General features: G+C 37.6%; 1 protein-coding gene across 4 annotated transcripts in view; it reads left to right on the forward strand.

The window, feature by feature from the left end:
* The window catches only part of LOC141432871 (neurexin 1-like), a 261,481-nt gene that overhangs the window by 45,970 nt on the left and 205,094 nt on the right, over nt 1-10,417 (forward strand). The window lies entirely within an intron of this gene.

Below are 10,417 nucleotides of genomic sequence, written 5' to 3' on the forward strand. Positions count from 1 at the left end.
GCCGCGTTTGTCACATTAGTTACCGTAGTTAGCCACACGTGTGGCGCGCGCGACGGTGCCTTAGCTTTTTAACATATTAAGTAGTATATTATACACTAGCCATTACTCATGGATTCGGTTGCATATCACATTAGGCAGATGTTACAGTGCACTAAACTCCATGATCTTAATAACATCGCGATAGAATTACCGCCAAGTGCTCTCATTCTGAAAGGAGGCCTGTACGCAGCAGTGCGACGTATATGGAACTCGAAAACTTTGGTATCTCAAAGCCAAAATAACCTTATATATTAATTCAGGCTATAACAAGCACTTATCAATGTCAAAAAATCGACCATCGATTTGTAAAAACCTCTGTTGAGAAGAACCCGGCAAGAAAGTCAATGAGGTTCATAGATATAATAATATATTTTTAACAGATTTGACAATGTTGAATGATTTACATCAAAAGTATTTAACACAATTACATATTTTTTAACAAAGTAAATTCGCTATTTTGAAGTAGGGATCGCCAACGCGGATCAGAATTATTACCAAATATATTATATTGTATAATATTAGCAGGATTACTTAGGGATTTTCCACACAACGTTTTCTCGCGACGCGTCCTCTGCGCGTTTTCAACGCGTTTTGGCAGATTTTTACGCGTTCTTTGTCGTAAATGACACGCGCTGTAAACGCGCGCGTTTGTATCGGTACAAACGAGCGTAAAAAAACGTCGTCTGGAAGGTCCCTTATAGTCCTTAAGTAACTTGCTAATCTTGCTATCATAAAAAAACCTTGACATAATACCATGCAGGCGACACGTAACGGCAGTAAGGAGGTCTAGACGTCCCATTACTACAGAACCGGGTCAGTTACATAACGAGACTTTACGGGACAAAGTGTCTTGGTAGAATCCTTTGAGGGAAAAAGAAACTTAATTTTCTCTTGACTTCTTATAAGATATCATGAAAGGAGCTGGCTTTGTGTATTATTTAACTGGTAAGCAGAGGCGTATTTAAAGGTTTGGCGCCCCTGGCCAGTTAGCTTTGCTGCCCCAAAGTGATGATAAAATATTGAATTTAAGAAAAAAAACCGACCAAGGCGAGTCGAACTCACGCACCCAGGTTTCCGTACAAATTTAATTACTAGCTTTTGCCCGCGGCTTCGCCCGCGTGTAATTCGGTTATCGCGCGCTGTTCCTTCGGGAACTGTGCATTTTACCGGGATAAAAAGTAGCCTATGTCACTCTATGGCCCTTTAACGTTCTCTTGAAAAAAAGTATATCGCACAAAGATTTCAAAAAACTTAGAGGTACGAATCCGGGTTTGAACCCACGATCCTCTGTTTGAGTAAGTCAAACCACTACGCTGCAACAGCTTTAAATATTACCCTATTTTATGGTCGACCTTCCACAAAATGGAACGCAGCACAATCATTCGCGCGATTTAAAGCTATAATGGACGAAACTACATCGCACAGGTTCGCGGAATCCCATATTTCTTGCTATTAGGTTAAATCGTCTGCAATTTTCTTTACATTGCTGCTTCCAGATCTGTAGGAAAACCATCAATTTTATTGATAGAAAACAGAAATAAACAATTCATGCGACGTTTTTAGAGGTCTGCAGTTAAAATAACTAAAGTAGAACCTTTGTACTTTCGCATTGCCGCCTGGACTGTGTCTAATCAATTGTGTTAAACCTTGTTTATAAAACGAATCGTCAAAATGTATGTATACATCTACTTCTTAGGTTTTGGCCCAACAGTGGGACACAAAAGTAGTTTTAGACTTTTCTCTCAAGACCGCATAGAATAAATTTTTGCAAAAAAAAAAATTTTTCTGAGTATACATTTGGTTAACTAAATATGTACTTGTATACTTGCATTGTTCTCCCAAACTATGTACTCGTACCAAGTTTCAAGTCGATGCCATTAACCGTTGAAGAGTTCCGTCCTGCGGAGACGACTCTGGCCGGACCACTAGAGTTTGACTAACTACCAGATTATTGTAATGTCATCGAGCTTACATAATATAAACGGTGACAATAATTATAATTTCATCTCAGTCGGATACCAGGAAATAGTCGAAAAATAGTTTATAAATATTTAAAACTATTACATACAAAGTTAAGGCTAGTTTAGACATGCTATAAAAACATGCAAGTTGCATCACATTGCGAGACCGTAAAGCGCAATCAATCTCGCAGGTCTAATTTTACATTAAAAATGTTGCAGATTAAACATAAGCTTGTAATAACATCCCAATTATGAAACTTACGTGACAGTCAGTACTGTAGCACGCCAAACCAGTCAAGAGCAGTCCGAACCGGCGTAAACTAGACGAAACCGGCGTAAACTAGTTGAAACTGGCTAAAACTGGGTCACGCAAGAGGACGGTTAACACTTCGGAAGCTTCCTTTTTAATGCGACGTATTGCCCCTAAGGAATTTTCTGGTGAATTCCACCGTTGCGAAATTCCGCATTGTCGGTGTGGGTAGTTGAAAGAGAAAATTAAAACCAGCCAAGTGCGTGTTAAGCCACGCGCAATGGAGGGTTCCGTAATGTGGCAAATATTTAATGTTAAATTTGGATCGGCTAATACTTGTTAACTTAAAAAGATTTAGCCGTAAAAGTTTTCCTTTTTTATTATATTTTTAAGCCAATGTTCTAGCTTTGTTGTGAAGGGGAACACACTCGCCTTAAATAAATTTATGAAGTTTAATTCTTTAGAAACGATTCTCTTTGCAGACTACGTTATGTATATTTAGATAAAAGTGTATAATGTTGAAAGACCTATCTGACACTTCGGGTTCAGACGAGAAAAATAAATCGTCTCTACTTTCTTTTCCAAAAATTTTACCGCTTTGAATGCCGTAGTAGTCGTGGGTATAATAAAGAAGAGATTTTCCAAAGTATCCTTTGAGGGTAGTCAACTAGCCTTTTTTAGGGTTCCGTAGCCAAAATGGCAAAAACGGAACCCTTATAGTTTCGCCATGTCTGTTTCTGTCTGTCTGTCTGTCCGTCCGCGGCTTTGTTCTGGGACTATCAATGCTAGAACGCTGTAATTTGGCACAAATATATGAATACGTAAACTATACCGAAAAAAGTTAAAAAAATAATTTATTTTTAGAGTACCTCCCATAGACTTAAAGTGGGGTGATTTTTTTTCTCAACCAATCTTGTAGTGTTGGGCATCGTTGGATAGACATTAGGAGGTTGCTAAAACGATTTTTTGATTTAGTGATTTGTTTGCAAAATATTCAACTTTAAAGTGAAAATTTTCATTAAAATCGAGCGTCCCCCCTGTAAAATCTAAACCAGTGGGTGGAAAAATTTGAATAAAATTCAGGATGGTAGTAAGTATATAAAACTTACAGAGAAAACTATAACGGTTAAGTTTTCTTGAGAATTATTAGTAGTTTAAGGGGCTGTTTCACCATCCATTGATTAGTGTTAACTGACGGTTAAATGTTTTGCCGTCTCTATTTGTTTTGTTCGAATAGACGGAGACCGTATCACACCTAACCGCCAGTTAACACTAATCAATGGATGGTGAAACAGCCCCTAAGAGTAAATAGCAGCCTAAGGTATAAAATATACCTAAACTTGGAATATTCCGTACAAAATACGAAATCCTTAGAAAAATATTACTTATTTTTTTCGTAATGGCTACGGAACCCTATTTCGGGCGTGTCCGACACGCTCTTGGCCGGTTTTTATTTTTTCACGTGTAATGCCGCAGGCATGACCTAGCAAGTAGCAGAGCATAGAATCACGGGCGAGGGCACTGGCCGCAGTGCATTCCCGCCATTTCCACATGCGTCCACTCCCGATGAGAGTCAGGCGTGCCAACATAACAATGCTAAACTAGGTACCTACCAACCTTACGAAATAGCTGATATATTTCTGTGTTGGCTTCCCGCCTCCGGTCGAAGTTTTATTAAAAAGTGTCGCTTACAGCCCCGTTGAGTGACGGTTTGGAACGGAAAATTTTAATATTTGAATTTAAAGCTTGTGGCATACAGTATTTTTTTTCGAAGCAGCCAGATGTATTTATAAGGTCTTTGCTATGTTCATTAATCAACCATTGTTGGCCTGCCAGTACGAGAAATGGAAGCTTATAAACCTCTTAATAAAACCTATCGTTAGTTTGTTGGCTGGGTAGAGTGCCATCTAGCGAGCAATTAATTCGACTTTAATTTAGTTAAATTCTATGTTGAAGATAGTTTGATTTGATTAAAGAGACGGCTAGCGGGATTTAGTTAAATAACTGTTTCAAGATAAATTATTAAGTAATGTCACTACTTAAACTAAGTTTGGAGTCATTGTATATTTCCATGACTATTTTACGGAATCTTTATAATAATGTATCCATTGAAGGCGAAATACAAATGATATACTTGAAAGGGATTTCACTGAATTATTTAATTGTAGCCGTATCCCGCAGGAATTATGTAATTTTCCGGGATAAAAACTATCCTATGTACTTCCCCGGGACTCAAACTATCTGTGCCATACCGAATTTCATCTTAATCGGTTCAGCGGTTTAGACGTGATTGAGTAACAAGAAAACAAATAAACAAACAGACTTACAAAATTTCACATTTATAATATAAGTGCGATTTAAAACTGAAGACCTTTCTAAATTTAGAATGTTAAAATGACCGTTACCATTCAAATTTAGAATGCCAACCTGAAACGCTAGCTTGATTAAAATTGCTAAATTTATCCTGTGCGCGATGTCACCAATTTAGATAAAAAATGTTTCAATTTAAACGTTTGAGGCCTAAAATTAAATTTCCAAACAAATCTTTTTATATCGACCACAATGAAAGCGGAATTTTTGTATTAATGACACCATATTTTATTTCAACGCCATCTTTCGTTCGAAGTCTCGTGCTCATGAAGTGAGCGGCCAGCGGGAAACGCATTTAAGCACATTTGAATAGTAGGTTCCAACTATTCCTTTTTTTATTCTCTTTAAAATGTTCATTTTTTTAGTTAGCCGCGACGGACGTTAGGACGCAAAAATATTATAATAAAAAGCTAGCAAAGTCTCTTCTCTCTCTCTTATCTCTCTCTCTTACAAAAATATCTTTGCTAATCAATGTACGGGAGGCCAGCGTATTTCGTTCGGCTGATCGCCTATGCCCCGCGTCGCCTCCTAAAATTGGAGACTCAATTAAAATTCCCGGAGCGTCCCCATCCCAATTTTATTGCAGTAATTCCGTAAAGCGGCAACTTGTCCCGCGAGACTTCTAAAGATGTTGATTTGTGATTAGTGTCGCGTCATGATTTATCGGCGTTTTAACCGTTTGATTGTTAAATACTTTTGGAGTTCCGTAGCTAAATGGTGTCAATGGACCCTGGCTCCCTTCCCCTGTCTGTCAAAGGGCTTTAATTTTAAATGGTATTAAGTAGATGGACTCTGTGAATGCGTGTTATCGCACGAAAATAGTAGATTATACAACAAGAGCATGAAACGAGCCATTTTCCCCGAGGCGTTCATATAGCCACCTGAGCCGGTATGGCGAGGGTGGATAGACACGTCGAGGGGAAAATGGGTTTAATGCTCGAGTTTTACACTCTGCTTTTCACTTCGATTGCGAGGAGATGAAATATCAACAGTGGAAACATTGTTCACTTACTGGGTAACTTTTATTTTTCATGCATTACTAAATAATTATAAATATTTAGTTTTCATGATTAATTTAATTTACTTGTTTTTTTTTTACTTTTGTAGAGATGAAAAAATAATAAAAAAAATACATAGAAACTTTTGTGGCTCTTTGCTGTGGCCTGATTGCGTTGGTCTTAGACGAAGATTTTGCTTTATGCACTAGAGCATAAAAGGTCATTTTATGTCGCCTAGCCCCAGCATAAACTCGAACTTTACGAGCATGAGAAGTGAAAAATATTTTTTAAGCTAGCTACCATTGCACATGATAGAGTTATAAAGGTTTGAAATTCAAGGTAAGACAGAGAAAGAATTACTTTCATGTGATAGCACGTGCCAGTAGCGCCATACTTAGTTACTGCTTCAATCGAATATTTCTTCTTTCTGGGAGGTCCCCACGTGGGTCCAGCGTGACTTGGGTACTTCACACACACATTGTGCGGGTTTCCTCACGATGTTCTACTTCACCGTAAAGCTCGTGGTAAACAAATTTAATGTATTAACGCACATGAATTAAGAAAAACTCAAAGATGTGATCCCGGGTTTGAACCCACGTCCCTCGGCTTGACCGGCCTGTCAAACGGCGGGAAGTCAGGTCCTGTTCTAAAACCGTCCAAGTTTTATTTTGTTTACATCACACAAGCTTTATGAAGTATGGAATGGAGTAATACAATAAGTCCAAAATGGGCAAAGACTCAGCAAAAAGGAAAGTCCGGAAAAACATTTAAGAAGCCGTAGCAACCCAAGGGACCAAAATTGAATTAAACAGCTCGGTCCAGTTCATAAATTATGTATGTGTATTAATATTTATATTGTGAACTTTCGGGAGATAAATGAGGTTTTACATGTCTAGGGAGAATCAGAGTCGGAGAGATTTAACGGGATTTTGCGTCTATGTTTTGTTCATGCGTGTTGAGATTGTGAGGTCTACCAAGAAACTGTTTTTTCATCACACTTGCTCTTCAATGATGTTATTCCATGCCTGTATATTAATGGGCAATGGCCTCAATTGTTCCCGCGGGAACTACGTTTAGTTTTTCTCCCCAAAGGAGTTATGACTTTAGTTTTAAAAAGTTAGTAAGTACGTCATTTCAGACTAAAGAGGTTTCAAGTCAGCCAACGTTTTATTTACATCTTTAAAACTTCGCTATAACCTAATTTAACACCATAAAAATTTGCCACGCTTCATGAAACTTCGTTATTTTTATATTTTAAATTTATATCAAATTGTTTTGCAATAATTTTAGGAAATATTTTTTTAGCATGTTGGCGCAACTGGCCGTAAGACCATTCGAATTCTAAGCTAAACACAGTTCTTAGCATTATCTATGGTATACGACTCGAAAAAGTGACAATCTACTACGAAATTCGAAAATTGAAGTTCATATCGTTTTCCTGACCCTAATATTATTTAATACGAGAGTGAGAGGGACGGTGCGATACGAACTTCGATTTTCGAATTTTGCAGTATTGGCGGGTAGCCATTTTTTTATTCAGTTGTTTTCTTAGCGCCTTTCTTTTACCAAGCTGTGAAGTGCTTGGAAACAAAAAAATAATATTTTTTGCATTTCCTCGCAATGTGATAAAAATAATTGTGTGCACGGGCCGTAAGGGGAGTACAAACCCTCCCTCCCTAATGTTTGCATCGTGACAATTTACTTCAATCATCATCATCATCATCCCAGCCTATATACGTCCCACTGCTGGGCACAGGCCTCCTCTCAGAACAAGAGGGCTTGGGCCATAGTTCCCACGCGGGCCCAGTGCGGATTGGGAACTTCGCACGCACCATTGAATCGCTTCGCTGGTTTGTGCAGGTTTCCTCACGATGTTTTCCTTCACCGCAAAGCTCGTGGTAAATTTCAAATGTAATACTTTATTTACTTCAATAAAGATTTTTAATTCTCAAACCAACCTATTAGCTTAAAGGGGGAGAGAGGGACGCCCGATTAAAAAATGCACTTAAAACTTAAATATTTCGCAAACGAATCACTGTATCAAAAATTGACTGTACAACGTAATAATGATTTTAAAGACCTATCCAACAATACGCACCTCACACTATAGGGAGGTGCCCTAAAAAAATCTTTTTCACTTCTGATGCTCGTAAAGCTCGTGTTTATGCTGGATCTAGGCGACATAAAATTACTTTTTATGCTCTAGTGCATAAAGTAAAATCTTCGTCTAAGACCAAGGTTCGTTCGTTCGAAAAAGTTTCTACATGTTTTTATATAATAATTAATTAATTTATACTAATCAAAGTCAATCAATAAAAAACTAAAAATATAGAATTATTATAGTAACTCATAAAAGGTACATAATAAGTGAGCAATTGTTTCCACTGTTGCTATTTCATTCCCTCGCAATCGAAGTGAAAAGCAGAGTGTAAAACTTGAGCATTAAACCCATTTTCCCCACGTCGTGTCTATCCACCCTCGCCGTACCGGCTCGGGTGGCTATATGAACGTCTTGGGTAAAATGGCTCGTTTTATGCTCTTGTTGAACAATCTACAATTTTTCCTACGTTTTATTTTACCACTTTATCGGCATAATCATGCTATACCTACATATCCAACTAAAAAGCTTGCTAGCACGAATAGTATCTAATCTAAGTCGCGGACGGACGGATGGACAGACAGACATAGCGAAATTGTAATGGTTCCGTTTTTTTCCATTTTGGCTACGGAACTCTAAAAATTGTCATCCGTCTGCAAAGACCCTTTTTACCATATTTTTTTTGCATAATATATATTGATTGGTAGCAATGCCACCACTATTAGTGCAGCCAAATAATGTTTGGTATTATAGAAGATCTTACACCACACACACACACACATTCAATACATACTAATTTTTCATTGTTCTATTGTCTACTAATTTGTCATTTTTATAATTATAATATAATGTAATAAATTAATTTTGATACTATATATAATAATGCAAATTCACTATGTATACGATTGAATCTCGAATGCACTCCAGGACCTCAAGATACAGGCTCAGCCTAGTTTGGGGTCCGCCAGACATCTCTTTTTATGTATACGTGTGTCATTTTTAAGGGAAATAAATTATTATTAAATTATTATTTAAATAAATTGAATACTAGCCATTGTTTGTGACTTTGTCTGCGCGAAATCCATTTATTCTTTAAGAACTATTTTGCCGGGATATTTTTATTTCAATTTTTTTTTTAATAAACTTTGTGCCAAATTTCATCCGTTGAGACGTTTGTGCGTGACGGAGTAACTCACATACAACCGTCTAAACGTGCAACTGTTCATATATTTACATAGCTAATCATATTAAATCGGCAGGATTTCAAAATCAATTGTCATTGAGATTGATTTAGGCTTTTCTTTAACTTGATTCAAATCTTTAACTCTTTTCTGCCAAACAAAATGTAAAAGTCATAGCCGGGAATCGAACACTCAAGCCTAACCGAGTAGGAGCCCTCAATTGGGTCACACATCAGGCCACACCCATTTATGGGGTGGCTATTTATTTTCTTTTCAACTTGTGATAGAAACGGGCTGTTGTAGGTATAGCTGCCATTAGATAATATATGGTACAGTCAAGGGCAAAAATATGTATACACTTTAGTACTTTGTCACTTTAACCACTGTGATAGTTCATATATGGCAGTTCAAATATGACGAAAATAGACAAGTACTAAAGTGTTTATATATTTTTGCCCTTGACTGTACAAGTACAAGCCACGGGATCGAAGAGGTGGAAAATAACTCTCATAAGTATTGAACTACTAGTGTTTACTCGTACTTACCAGCGGCTTCGCACGCGTTAACTATTCGATCCGGTACTTACAATTGAATTTGTGGGATTTTACAAGATTCTCGTGGGAATTCCCAAAAATACATTGTGGTTTAGTCTAACAACTGGTAGCATGGTGTACGGTTGTGTTACTGAAGATGAGCTCTGGTTGAGTTCGAAACGCGTCAGTGTGGTGTGGTGGTGGTGATAGGTGGGTTTGTGTGATTTGTGTGTGTTCTTACAGTGTGGAGGTGGAGGAACTGCATGAACACGCTTATTTTGCATAAGTTTAGCCATCGTAAGGTCGCGGGTGAGCAAGGAAATTCTTTTAGTTCTGTTTCTGATTCAATAAATTATCGTCGTTTTCATTGATGTTGCATTAAAAACAACCACGCCAAACTTGACTCTAAGCCCAGCGGTTCTTATTTTGAGATTCTATCACTACCCCGTGGGAATATCGGGATAAAAAGTAGCCCATGTGTTATTCCAGATATCCAGCTATCTACATACCAAATTTCATCCAAATCCGTTCAGCCGTTTTAGCGTGAAGGAGTAAAAAACTCACACACACACACACACACACACACACACACACACACACACTTTCGCATTTATAATATTAGTAGGATAGTAGGATAAACAATAACTTTGCTCACACCCGATAGCTACCTCTATGCAACAAATGTGTGTTCAGCATATACTACTTGGCCTTCACGCTGTAAGAACAAACATGTACATACCTAAACATTAGACAAACCTAACTGTCAACACCGCCACACCATGACACGTTTCGTACTCAACCAGAGTTAATCATCCGATTAACACTATCCTTCACCATAATCACCATGATATAACTCACATATAACCCAACATGGGTTTGATGATAATATATTTTATTCGATGTCATATATTCATAAGGCTATGCTCCAATTCAGTTGTCCTGAATCGTTTGCCTTAATAGGTTATTCAGTCTATGAGCTACTGGGCA

The sequence above is a fragment of the Choristoneura fumiferana genome, chromosome 11, assembly GCF_025370935.1.
Source record: "Choristoneura fumiferana chromosome 11, NRCan_CFum_1, whole genome shotgun sequence".
Classification (NCBI taxonomy): Eukaryota; Metazoa; Arthropoda; class Insecta; order Lepidoptera; family Tortricidae; genus Choristoneura; species Choristoneura fumiferana.